The 14,718-nt window shown below is 35.8% G+C and overlaps 1 long non-coding RNA gene across 1 annotated transcript in view; it reads right to left on the reverse strand.

The window, feature by feature from the left end:
- The window catches only part of LOC141507836 (uncharacterized), a 98,817-nt gene that overhangs the window by 48,659 nt on the left and 35,440 nt on the right, over window positions 1-14,718 (reverse strand). The gene's annotated exons all lie outside the window — the stretch shown is intronic.

The following is a 14,718-nucleotide window of genomic DNA, read 5'->3' on the forward strand; positions in this document are numbered from 1 at the left end:
AAGAACAGGGGGAAAAAAGAATGTTAAAACTTGTTTCTGGGAAGAGTCCCACATGTTCCAAAATATTCATAGAAGTTCTTTTCTTAGTGGCAAAGAATTGGAAATTGAGGAGATGCCCATCAACTGGGGAATGGCTAACAAGTTACTGTACATGAATATTATGTAATACTATTGTTCTATAAGAAAACATAAATAGTCAGGCTCTAGAGAAGCATGGAAGGAATTACAGGATCTTATGCTGAGCAAAGGGAGCAGAACCAAGAGAACAATGTACACAACAACATTGTGAGATGATCAACCCCGATGGATGCAACTGCTCTCAGCTGTTCAGAGAGCTAGGACAACCCTAGTAGACTGGCTATGGACAATGCTATCACCATCCAGGGGAACAAAAATAAAACAAAACAAAAGCCTTCAGAATCTGAGGAACACTACATTCACTTAGTTAAAAAAAATCATATTTCTTTCCTTCAGTCCTAATTCCTCATACCAAAAATAGCTAATCTGTAAATATGCTTAATACAAATGTTTAAGTACAATATTAACCTGACTGTTTGATGCTGAGGGGAGGAGGGTAGAAGGAAATTTTTTAACTTAGAAATATGCATAGGCCTTTTTTTTTTATTTATTTTGAATTTTACAATATTCCCCCTAATCTTGCTTCCCTCCCCCCCACTCCCCCACTGAAAGCAGTCTGTTAGTCTTTACAATCTTTCCCCTATGGATAAATGTTAAAAAAAAAAAAAAACTTTCATAACATGTATTTGGAAAAGTAAAGCATCAGTAAAAAAGTTTTTAAAACTTGTTGCTATATGTAATTGGGAAAAACAAAATACTAAGTTTTTTTAAGGAACAATATACTATATAGAGTAGAAACTACACAATTATTCTTAGTGATATTTCCCTCATTGTAAACTAAAATATTGACACCTATCATTCATAAATCAACAGAATAGGTTAATATTGTACCATATGAAATTATGAATGTGGAGAATTCAGAGAAGCACAGGAAGACATAGGAATTGATGAGAATGAAACAGAGTTAATAAAACAATATATAAAATGACTACCAATAACAGAAGTGATAAGGTAACACACTAAAACTGAATATTGTGTTATGGTAATAACCAAGCTTAGCCCTAAAGAAGTAATAAGAAGATGCACTTCCCACTTCCCTCCCTTCTTTGCAGAGATAGGGGAAGATGGCAATGGAATATTGCATATACTGTCAGAATAAGTCGATAGAATGGTTAGTTCCCTAGAGACTTTTTTATAATCAGGGCAACCTATTGTGTATCCTGGCTCAGTATTTGGTTCAGTAAAGTAGTAGGTATTCAATTAATTCGTACTATTTACTGCTGATATTCGAATTCCAGAGATCCTTCTACTGTCCTAATAACTATGGCATAGGTCATCTCCCTCTTTTTCTGCTAACCATTTAATTTGTTTATCTTTGGGCTTTTATTGAAAGTCAATACAAGAAGCATAGGAGAATTGGTTGCTACAATTCAGATCTGAAAGGATATAAACTTCCTTAGAATGCTGTCTCCTTATTTCTCTCTTTCACCCTTCTCTTCTTTTGTTAGGTGCCTGCCGGCTAAATTATACTTTATTCCTTACCTACTGTTTCATTCAGAGAACACTGAAGAGCAGAGAGACAAAGATGGCAAGTTCTCTCTTTATTTCACAGAAAACAAGTGCTTAAATACCCCACCTTGTCCCTGGTTCCCCCCAACTCTTTAAGTAGCCAATCAAGCAAGTGTTTACTCTCTCAGGCTAGTACTACCATACAAAGTTGCAACATCTCTTACAAATCCCCCTTTTAGTTTTTTTGAGGCCAACTGTTCCCCCTTCAAATTATCCAGGACGAGATTCTTCTGGGCCTTTCAGAGTCCATTTAGAGATGAATGTATTACGATGAGGGTGTCATTGAGGCAGGGTCCAGGGAATGATTGACTGGCATAGCTGGTTGGCATCCTGCAGAAGCTGGTCTTGGAGCTATACAGCTAAGAGAAGCAAAACTCAAGGGAAAAACTGCGTAAGCAAAAATCATAGACATTGTAACAGAGGCTATTTAGCAAAGGTCAAATAATTAGAAAAAAACTAGAAGGTCTCTATGGGGCAAGAATTATACTTTATGATCCTGACTGAAAAAGGCATTTTAAAACTGCCAAAAAGTAATTTGCAACAAAATGAGCAAAATTCTAGTAGAAGAATGGATCTCTCCTTTAAAGCCATCAAATATGCCAATAGGCATTATCTTGATCCATTGGCTCACTAATTATGATGTACCTGGAATGAAGATGGCAATATGCTATTACAGAGCTTCAACGCGCCAGGTGAGGGAACCTTTAAAAGAATCCTACCCTAGTTGAGACTAGGGTTGTTCTTTCAAAGATCTGAACATCAAACCCCATAGGGCTAAATGGCTTCATTGGCATATTGTCTTTCTATCATACCTGATGTCAGGCAGATCAACATGTTGTAATATAGCAATGATATAACCAGAGCTTCAGGTGGCTTGAGCACTAAGGAGAACCAAGACTGTGCCAGGCTGTAACTTGGTATTAAGAGATCCAGGTAAAAAAAATCATAATTCAATTTGTTACTCACATAGCTAAGGACAGAACCCATTTAGTTATTAACTGTTTAAAATAACTAAACATCTCCTTCTGCTTAGGAGGTTGCCCATTATCTCCATGCTTCTCACATAACAATTGGCGATAAATATCTATACATAAATTTTTAACTATTAGCCATCTTTAAAAATACAAATTATTACTTTCAGAGTTTTTTAAAAAAACATTAGAACATCTTAGATAACCTTAAATTTCTAACATGTGTTATTGATTCAATGCAATAAAAATAGTAAAAAATAAACCAGGCATTCAAGTCAATGAAAATGAGTTATTAAATTTTACAATAATATTTCCAATATATTATGCATGAATCCACAGATTATCCCAAAGGAAGTCACAAATTGTGATATTTCCTTTATCACCCCTTCAAAGCAATTACATGCTAATTTCTATGTTTTAATATTTACAGTATTCAAATAGCTTACATGTTCACCAACACTGTTGGTATTTCTTTGAAGTTACAGCAGAACACATAACTGATACATATATATTCCCTTCCATAAACATGATGATAGATAATGAGATAAATATTATAAACTTTCTTCCTTTACCAACAAAAGACCTTGTGATATTGCTGACAGTTATCAATATTGATTTAACATCAAAATAAATTAGTTTACAAAATTTAATACAATATTTACTAAACCTTTACTAAACTAAAGTCTCAAGTAACCTCAGTTGAACATAGCCCTTAATCAACACTAGGCCAACAAAAACCTAACCACAGCTGAAATCATTTCAAACTTTGCCACTTACAAACCTTCAAATGGTATAAATCAGACCTTTTTAAGCAATTAAATTCAAAACCCAAACCAAAAGGAGCATTAACTCAGGTAACTGTAACTATATCAGATCTGAATTACACACCCACTCACACACTCACAAATCCACACACCCACACCCACACACAGACACAATAAGAATTTTGAAATAGTAAATAAAAAAAATTGAATGCATTCTTAAGCAACTTCACAAAATTCAAAGTTAACTACTCTATTACAGAGATATTCTTCTTCCTCCTGATGGTGATTCTCTCCTTTAGTGATAATGCCAACAGTCCTTTCAGGAACCCAGATTTTTCCATTTCCTGTGGAAATACAAATATAGCCTGGCCCTCGAATTATTTTCTGGTTGTGTCTTTTCCAACTTTCCTTCCCTGTTTTTCCACATTACTTTTTCTTTCATGGGCTATTCATACTGACACTCTTGAAATACCCACTTATTTTGTCTGCATCATTCAGTTCCCCAAAATTTCATAGCTGGAGTAAATCAATTGGAATCAAATTTCAAAAAATTTATAGTATAAATTGCATAATTCAATCTATTGGCAGGATTATCATATATTCCCCCTTTTTGTTTTTAAAACACAATTTTAATCATCTGGTTCATTCTTTCAACCATCCCTTGCTCCTGTGGATTGTAAGGAATTCCTGTAGTATGTGTGATAGCAAATTCTGCACAAAAGTTTTTAAATGATTGAGCCAGATAGGCTGGACCATTATCAGTCTTCAAAGTCTTGGGAAGCCCACCAAGAGAAAAGCAACTCAATAAATGAGTTCTCACATGTTTAAAAGCCTCCCCGGTTTGTGGAGTTGCCCAGATGAAGCCTGAATAGGTATCAATGCAGACATGAACATACTTCAGTCTGCCAAACTCAGATACATGAGTGACATCCATCTGCCAAAGAGAATTCGGATCCATCCCCTTTGGATTCACAGAATCCCTTGATGTTTTTGGGAGAAAAGGCACACAATGAGTATATTGTAGCACAATTTTCCTAGCTTGTTCTTTGGTAATCCCATACAAACCTTGTAATGATTACCCCAACAGATGTAATTTATCATGAGCTTCATAGCCTCAAAAATAGGAAAGGTTAATATAGCATCAGCAATAACATTTCCTTTAGCTATAGGACCTGCAGCATCAGTATGAGATCTAATATGTAAGCAGAATTGAGGACAAGTGCATCTTCTAAGCAAAAGTTGCAATTCCTGAAATAATTGAATAATACTCTGGTTATTGGTGTCCTTGATTTAGGAAGTTTCTAAATTCTATAGAAGACCCCAAACATATTTATTATCTGTGATAATATTGATGGGTTCATTAATTGTCACAGCTTGTATTACTGCATAAAGTTCATTTTGTTGGGTGGATTGAAATGGAGTAATAAATAGATCCCTTCTATTTCTATCTGGAATATAAATGGAAGCTCTGTTATTTTTTTGTTGTATCTGTAAAGACATTTTTACCGTCTACAGGCTCCTTTTTTCACTATCTGCTCCACAATCCAAGGCCATGAAGAGAAAAACTTACTAAGCATTAATGGTGATTTAGATGTTATTGGCATATTCACCAAAATCTGCCATTCTTCCAAGTGCTTAATACTGTTGTCTATAATTTCCATCCATAATGGAACATAAATCTTTGAAGTTTCTTTTCCAAATAACCATATCAGTCTATTTCTAGCCTTTTTAATCAAAAGTGCAAGCATTTGCAAGTATGTAATGTAAAGTATGTAAACATTATTTCCCTGCACACTTAAATATACCCATTCCACAATGTCTTGTCCCTGATGTATAATCCCAGTAGGACACTCTATAGTGTCCAAAACAGTTATGTCAAGGCCCTGCAAATGATGTACTCTTATACTGTGTTGGTCATGAATCAATTGCATAATGGTCTGAATGCTAGACTTTGCCTCTGCAGTTCATTCCCTCTTCATAACAAATTCTTGTCTTCTCTCAGCATTTCATACAGTGGTTTCATAAGATCATTAGAAATCCCCATCTGAGGCTGTATCCACTGTATATCACCTATCAACTTATGAACATCATTTAATGTCTGTACTTTGTCTATATTCGATGCAGGAGGCTTGATTTTTATGGTGGTGGAATCTACCTGGAAACCTAAAAATGAAAAGAAGGGTGTTTTTCTTTTTTTGTATTTTGTCTGGCGCTATCACTAACCAATATTCCTTAAGATCAGCTAGGGTATCTCGTAACAACTCTTCAAATACTCCACTATTTTTGTGAGATGCCAAGATGTCATCTATATAATGTAAAAAATATGCATCTTTATATTTATTCCTAACCCCCTTTAATGCTTCATGTACAAAATATTGACAAAGAGTTGAACTATTTTTCATTCCTTGTAGCAACACCTTCCAATGATACCTATCATGAGGAACTCCAAGGTTTGTGTTGGGAATGGAAAAGGCAAATTTCTCGTACTTTTGTGGGTGAACGGGAATAAAATAAAAACAATCTTTAATGTCAATCACCCACAATGGTTGCTCTTTGAGAATCATATTAGGAGAAGGTAGTCCTGGTTGTAAAGCACCAATGTCTTTCATAGCCTCGTTGACTTTTCATAAATCTGTTAACATCCTCCATTTCCCTGATTTCTTTTATATAGCAAATGCAGGGGAGTTCCAAGGGCTGTGACTCTTTCCCACATGCCCTTGTTCTAATTGTTACTTAATTATATCTTTTAAGGCTAAAATCTTTTCTTCTGTAAGGGGCCACTGTTCCACCATTGGATTGCACCACAATGAATTCTTCCATTCTAATTTAACAATCGGTATATTAATCCTTTCCAACTCAACAGCAGCTCCAATCAAAATATGCAGGCTAATTTTTGCCCTAATTGACCCAATATATCTCTTTGCCATAATATTGTAGGGAGTCCTTCAACTATGAAATGAGTGACAGTCCCTGCTTTATCTTATCTCTATTTCAAGGGTTGACAAGAAATTTCTGTTTACTGTCGACTTCCACTGCCTACTAGGTTAGTATAGGCAACTTGTTTAGACCAAGCCTGTGGCCAGTTCTGTGTGGGGAACACAGCCCAATCTGCTCCAGTGTCAATCAAAACAAGAAAAGCAATTCCCTCTACTTGGATAACACAATGAGGTTTTTCTGAAGAAATTGTAGTAGTAAACATGGTTTCATTATTGTTTCTCAGTTTTGGCCCCTTTATCAGGTCCTTTTTCTTACAACTTATACAAGATCCTGAAAAAACAAGTAACTGAGCTATTCATTGGTTCTCAGTTATGTAACTATCATCATCATTAGCATTCATTATTGCAATAGAGAAAATTTCCCCACTCACATGCCTTACTACAGGTATGATGTGAGTATATTCCAGATTTGGTGGAGCCAAAATGGTTGCACATTCCTTATCCATCAATTGTAAAAGATTAATAGGAACTTTAGCAGAAGCATGTGGAGGTAACCTAAATTTCCCAGCACTTTTAACCATCAATATTTTTGCATGGGTTGGTTTGCTGCCAAAGCTGCATACTGGTTTTTCCATTCCATCCCCTGCTGCTCCCGAACTGTCATACCCCAGGATTGTTTTTGAGGGACCCCTGGGAGAAGGCCCCTTTCCCTGTTTAAATTTCCTTGTCTACATATTGATGCCCTGCCTTTTTACACTTTGGGCATGGAGTTTTAGGACGATGTGCCCTGCTCTTTCTGGATTTAGCTACTTCGACACTCCAACAATCTTTCTTTAAATGTCCAGGTTTTCCACAAACAAAGCAAGTCCATTTATCTTTATTTCCCATGTGCATATTAGTAAATGCTTCTGTCATCAATTCTGCATGATACACCTGTGATCCTGCTCTGTCACATCTTTGAATCATTTCCTCAATGGTGGCATCCCTTCTTAAGCCAATCATTGCTTTCTGACGATCAGCATTTGCATTAGCCCATGCTAATTGTTTTATTAATACATCTATTCCTGCTACATCTCCTAAAGTTCTTCCCACTGCCTCCTGCAATTGGGCAAAGAAATCTAAGCAAATCTCATCATTTCTTTGTCAGGTAAGTGCAAATGGTTCCTTCTTTTCATTTTGTATTGGAATACGCCCCCATGCATTCTTTACACAGGTAGCAATTCTTTCAGATGTTTCTAACCCATAATTTATTTGGTCTGAATTGCTGAGAAACTGACTTGTTCCACTTAATTGTCCATAATATGTGGTGGCATTGGGACCTTGTGCATGCCTCAGCCACCTGTCTACACTGTTCTGCAAACTCCATTATCCAAAAGACAGACTGTCTGGGATAAACATGCCCAAACTATCTGCTTCCAATTATTAGATGTTAATATGGAGTATGCAAGAGTATCCAATTATAACTGGACAAAGGGTGATCTTTCCCCATATTCCTCCAATGACTTCTTTAAACCTCTGACAGCCTGTATATCTACTGGCTCATGTCTTTGCCTAAAGTTTCCTGGATTAAAAGGATCTTGCTCCTCAAAAACAGGATATGACTGAAATTCAGCTCCTAAGTCTCCCAAACTCTCACCCTCGTTTCTGGCCCTTTCAATGGCTTTTTGTAATGCTGAAGTTTCTTTACTAGATGGTGCTGTAGGACTAATTCTAGGCCTTTCTTGATAATATCTTTTCTTTCTTTTTCCTCACTACACTTTCTTGTTCCCACTCCCTTTTAAATATCCTTAATCTCTGTCCCATGGTAACAATTACCCTGTTACCTTCTCCAGAGTCTTCGGCTCTGGGATGTTGCCTGGAAGCTTTTTCCTCACTTGTATGATAGCTCAAAATCTCATTCCTTTGAAGCTTTTTTCCTTGACAGCTCAAATTCTCAGTCCTTTGATGCATGGTTCTGCTTGGTCCTTCTCCTGGACTCTGATCAGATGGCCCCAAACATGCTTATTTCATGCCTTCATGCCCCATGCTTGAGTGCCATATGTTAGGTGACTGTCAGCTAAATTATACTTTATTCCTTACCTATTATTTTATTCAGGTGAACACTGAAGAGTGGAGAGACAAAGATGGCAAGTTCTGGCTTTATTTCACAGAAAACAAGTGTTTAAATACCCCTCCTTGTCCCTGGTTTTCCTTCAATTCTTTAAGTAGTCAATCAAGCACATTTACTTTCTCAGGCTAGTAATCCCATCCAAGGTTGCTACTCAACAGTCTCTTATAATCAAGCAGGTGTTTACTCCCTCAGGCTAGTACTGCCATACAATGTTTCAACAGTTTCTTACATTTTTCCTACCCCCCCCCCTTTATTCTTTTTCCTATAATGCAAAGTTGCAAGGGGTAATAGGATGGGGACATAATAGAAGTTCGCATTTCCTAGATGTTGCCCCCAACTCCAAGCACCACTTGTGCTTCAAGAATAAATTTCTTCCGCCATTCAAATCACATACTCTGAACATTTTTTCACGTGCCTTATTTAAATAAATATCCAAATTTGCATTGGTGTCTGTAACCTGAGCATGTTCATGAATTAATGCTCTCCAACCAAGCACTATCATTTGCAAAGGAAACATCCCCCAGAGCAAACAGCCTTGTCATTCTGTGTATAATCCTATTAAATAGTTGTGATACATATTATCAAGAGAGAACCAAACCAAAAACCTCAAAAGTTATTCTGTGTTTGATTTGTGGAACAATTTTCCCAATGCAAGATAATAATTTTTAATTTTTTAAAATTAATTTATGTATTTTGAATTTTACAATTTTCCCCCTAATCTTGCTTCCCTCTTCCCACCCCCCACAGAAGGCAGTCTGTTAGTCTTTAAATTGTTTCCATGGTATACATTGATCTAAGTTGAATGTGATGAGACAGAAATCATATCCTTAAGGAAGAAAAATAAAGTATAAGAGATAGTAAAATTACATAATAAGATAACCGTTTTTTTTAGTTTTTTAGTTTTTTTTTTTTGCAAGGCAATGGGGTTAAGTGGCTTGCCCAAGGCAACACAGCTAGGTAATTAATAAGTGTCTTAGGCTGGATTTGAACTCAGGTACTCCTGACTCCAGGGCCAGGGCTCTGTCCACTGCACCACCTAACTGGCCTGATAACAGGTTTTTTTTTAATTAAAGGTAAATAGTCTTTGTTCTTTGTTCAAACTCCACAATTCTTTGTATATAAATAGTATTCTCCATCACAGATACCCCAAAATTGTTCCTGATTGTTGCACTGGAGGGATGAGCAAGTCCGTTACAGTTGATCATCACCCCAATGTTGCTGTGAGGGTGTACAATGTTCTTCTGGTTCTGCTCATCTCACTCAGCATCAGTTCATGCAAACTGTTTCAGGCTTCCCTGAATTCCCATCCCTCCTGGTTTCTAATAGAACAATAGTGTTCCATCACATACATATACCACAGTTTGCTAAGCCATTCCCCAATTGATGGACATTCACTCAATTTCTAATTCTTTGCCACCACAAACAGGGCTGCTATGAATATTTTTGTACAAGTGATGTTTTTACCCTTTTTCATCATCTCTTCAGGGTATGGACCCAGTAGTGGTATTGGTGGATCAAGGGGCATGCACATTTGTGTTGCCCTTTGGGAATAGTTCCAGACTGCTCTCCAGAAAGGTTGGATGAGTTCACAGCTCCACAAACAATGCATTAGTGTCCCAGATTTCCCACATTCCTTACAACATTGAGCATTGTCCTTTCTGGTCATATTGGCCAGTCTGAGAGGTGTGAGGTGGTACCTCAGAGATGCTTTAATTTGCATTTCTCTAATAAGTAATGATTTAGAGCAATTTTTCATATGACTATGGATCACTTTGATTTCCTCATCTGTAAATTGCTTTTGCATATCCTCTCACCATTGGTCAATTGGGGAATGACTTTTTTTTTAAAAATTTGACTTAGTTCTCTGTATATTTTAGAAATGAGTCCTTTGTTAGAAATACTAGTTGTAAAAATTGTTTCCCAATTTACTACATTTTTTTTGCTCTTGTTTACAGTGGTTTTTGTCTGTGCAAAAGCCTTTTAATTTAATGCCAGATAACAATTTAATGGAGAAATGTTCCTTATTAGGCTTCTGTGGCATTTGACTTGTCATTTTCTCTCTCAAGCCAAGATATAATGCTATATGCTGAATGACCAGTTGAGGGAGAAATGAGACTAGAATGAAAAGAAATTCAAAAAATATAAAATAAAAAAGAGAATATATTCTGTGGGGCAGCTAGGTAGCACAGTAGATAGATCACCAACCCTGGAGTCAGGAAATCCTGAGTTCAAATCCAGCCTCAGACACTTAATAATTACCTAGCTGTGTGACCTTGGGAAAGTCACTTAACCTCCCCTCCCCTCCATTGCTTTGCAAAAACAAACAAACAAAAAGGATATTCTGGATTTCCCTTCCCTCTCTTCTTTTTCCCTTTCTTCTCTTCTTTCATTCTCTCCTTTCTTTCCTTCCCTCTCTTCCATCCTTTTATTTCTTTTTTTTCACACCTTTCCTTCCTTCCAATTCAATCTTTTTTTTTAAGTTTTTTTTTTCCAAGGCAAATGGGGTTAAATGGCTTGCCCAAGGCTACACAGCTAGGTAATTATTAAGTGTCTGAGATCAGATTTGAATCCAGGTACTCCTGACTCCAGGGCTGGTGCTTTATCCATTATGCCACCTAGCTGCCCTTCCTTCCAATTCAATCTAATCTATTCAATTCAATAAATATTTGTCAGACCTGAAAAAACTAAGACAAAATCCTTACAATCCTGCCATCCTGATGAAAGGAAATAACACTGGATTAGTTAAGTAGGCAATCTCAGTGTTGATCTCTGAACTTTTTTAGGCATTAGATCAAGGCTTAAAACTTATTTGCTTTTTTAATTAATAAACACTCCCTTGTCAGAAGGTCTGCTCAAGATGGAAGGGTAAAGGCAGGAATGACCTCTTCCAAGTTCCATTTCAAACAATGTTAAAATTATGCCTCGAGGAATTCTAGAGCTAGTGAACCAGCAAGAGGATAAAGTGAAGCAATTTTACAGCACAAGACAATTTAGAAGATTAACAGGAAAGATCTGCTGAACTGGGATGAGAGGACAACACAGTCTTGTACAGGCTATATCAGGTTTTCGGGAGACTAAATCAGCAACAGTGGTTTCCAGAGCACTCAGTCCATAGAGGTAAGGGGGTCAGATAACTTGACAGAAGGACATTATAGGGACCCCTTTGCAGGCATTGGGTTCAGAATTTTGTTGCATAGCCATATGTTGTTCTGGGTTGCAGTCTCATGACAAGGAGCACTAGCACACTAGAGTGTGAGGCTATAGGAATGCAGGGAACTTAATCACAGTTCCAATACAGAAAAGATTGTTTATATTCACTCTCAGATCAGAACACAGACCTGGAAAACTTCTTAGATCATACCAGTTTAAAAAGAATTGAAAACTAACAGACCCCCCAGAACTAAATTGAATTAGTGAAAACTGATGCACCAAAAAACCCTAAAGCTTGGTAGTGCTCTTTCACTTTAGGAATAGAACCCAATTTTATTTTATCTATTTTTTAATTTATTTTCACCCATAAGCATATTCATATTTTTTAATTTACAAAATTTCCTTCCCACCCCTTTCCCCTCAGTGACAAAGTCAGGTTAGCATTGTACATATATATTTTGATAAACATGTTTACAGATTAGATATTGGTATGAGGAATTAGGATTAAGGGGAAGAGATACATAAGAGATAACTTTTATAAAGCATTCCTCAGATTCTGAATTGTTGGGGGGTTTTGTGTGTGTATATGTTTTGTTTTGTTTTGCTTTTCTTCCTCTGGTTGGGGATAACATAGTCCATACAGAATCTAATGCAGTTGCCATAGCTCTCTGAATTGCTGAGAGAAGCTGCTTCCATCAAGATTGTTCATCTCACAATGTTGTTGATGTGTACATTGTTCTCTTGGTTCTACTCCTTTTGCTTAGCATCAGATCCTGTACTTCCTTCCATGATTCTCTGGAATCCAACCATTTATTTATGTTTTCTTATAAAACATAGTACTATAGAACTATAGTATTCCATAATATTCATGTGCCATAACTTGTTTAACCATTCCCCAAATGATGGGCATCCCCTCAATTTCTTCATTCCATTCCCTCAATTACAAAAAAGAGTTGCTATGAATATTTTGGAAAATGCAGGACATTTCCCTTTTTTTTATAATTTCTTATGGATATAGACTTAGAATTGGAATTGCTGGGTCAAAGGATATGAATAGTTTTATTGCTCTTTGGTTATAGTTCCATATTGCTCTCCAGAAAGGTTCAACCATTCACAACTGCACCAGCAAGGCATCAATATCCTAATCTTCCCACAACCTCTCCAACATTGATCATTTCCCCTTTTTTCTCATCTTGGCCAATCTAATAGGTGTGAGATAATACCTCATTGTTGTTTTAATTTGCATTTCTCTAATCAATAATGATCTGGAGTATTTTTTCTTATGATTATATATAGCTTTAATTACTTCATTTGAAAACTTTCTGTTCATATGCTTTGACCTTCTAAATTTGATGTAATTTTCTATATAGTTTAGAAATGAGACCTTTATCAGAACTGCTGGTTGTGAAGATTGTTTCCCAACTTCCTACTTTCCTTCTAATTTTGGCAGCATTGATTTTATTAATGCAAAACCTTTTTAATTTAATATAGTCAAAATAATTCATTTTGCAGTTTATAATGTGCTCTAATTCTTGTTTGGTTATAAATTTATCCTCTTTCCATAGATCTGATAGAGTATTTCTTGGTCTATTAATTTATCTATGGTGTCCCTCTTTATGTCTAAATCCTGTGACCATTTTGACCTGATTTTGCTATAGAGTGTGAGATGTGGATCTATGCCTAGTTTTTGCCATACTATGTTCCAGTTTACTCAACAATTTTTGTCAATTAGTGAGTTCTAATCCCAGAAACTGATGTCTTTGGGTTTGTTAAATAGCAGATTCCTGTAGTCATTTATGGCTACTTCTTTTGAACCTATCCTAATCCACTATCCTGATCCATTACTCTATTTCTTAACCAGTACCAGGTAGTTTTGATGACTGCTGCTTTATAGTATAGTTTTAGATCCGGTAGAGCTAGGTCACCTTCCTTTACATTTTTTTTTCATCAGTTCCCTTGCTATTCTTGCCCTTTTATTGCTCCAAATGAATTTTATGATCATTTTTTCTAGTTTGGTAAAGTAGTTATTTGGTAGTTTGATTGGGATGGCACTGAAAAAGTAATTTAATTTTGGTAGAATTGTCATTTTTATTAGTTTAGTTCCATCTAACCATAAGCATTTGACATTTTTCCAGTTATCTAGGTCTGGCTTTATTTAGGTGAGAAGTGCTTTATAGTTTTATTCATACATTTTCTGGGTTTGTCTTGGGAGGTAGATTTCCAAATATTTAATGTCTATAGTTATTTTAAATGGAATTTCTCTTTCTATCTCTTGCTCTTGGGCTTTGTTATTCATATATATATATAATATATATATATATATATATATATATAATATATATATATATATAATATATATATATATAATATATATATATATATATATATATAAATGCTGATGATTTATGTGAGTTTATCCTACATCTTGCTATTTTGCTGAATTTGTTCATTGTTTCAAGGAGGATATTTAGATGATTTTCTCCAGTTCTCTGAGTATATCATTATATCATCTGTAAAGGATGAAAGTTTTACTTCCTCATTGCCAATTCTGATTCCTTCAATTTCTTTTTCTTCTCTTATTGCTATAGCTAGCATTTCTTTTTTTTAAGAAAGATTTTATTTTGAATTTTACAATTTTTCCCCTAATCTTGCTTCCCTCCCCCCACCCCCCACAGAAGGCAGTCTGTTAGTCTGTACATTGTTTCCATGGTATGTATTGATCCAAGTTGAATGTGATGAGAGAGAAATCATATCATTAAGGAAGAAACATAAAATATAAGGGATTACAAAATTACATAATAAGATAACATTTTTTAAAAAATTAAAGGTAATAGTCTTTGGTCTTTGTTCAAACTCTATAATTCTTTCTCTGGATATAGATGGCATTCTTCATCACAGATACCCCCAAATTGTGCCTAATTGTTGCACTGTTGGAATGAGCAAGTCCATTAAGGTTGACTGCCACTCCCATGTTGCTGTTAGGATGTACAATGTTCTTCTGGTTCTGCTCATTTCACTCAGCATCAGTTCATGCAAATCCTTCCAGGCTTCCCTGAGTTCCTATCCCTCCTGGTTTCTAATAAAACAATAGTATTTCATCACATACATATACCACAGTTTGTTAAGTGATTTCCCAATTT

Source organism: Macrotis lagotis, chromosome 1, assembly GCF_037893015.1.
Source record: "Macrotis lagotis isolate mMagLag1 chromosome 1, bilby.v1.9.chrom.fasta, whole genome shotgun sequence".
Taxonomy (NCBI): Eukaryota; Metazoa; Chordata; class Mammalia; order Peramelemorphia; family Peramelidae; genus Macrotis; species Macrotis lagotis.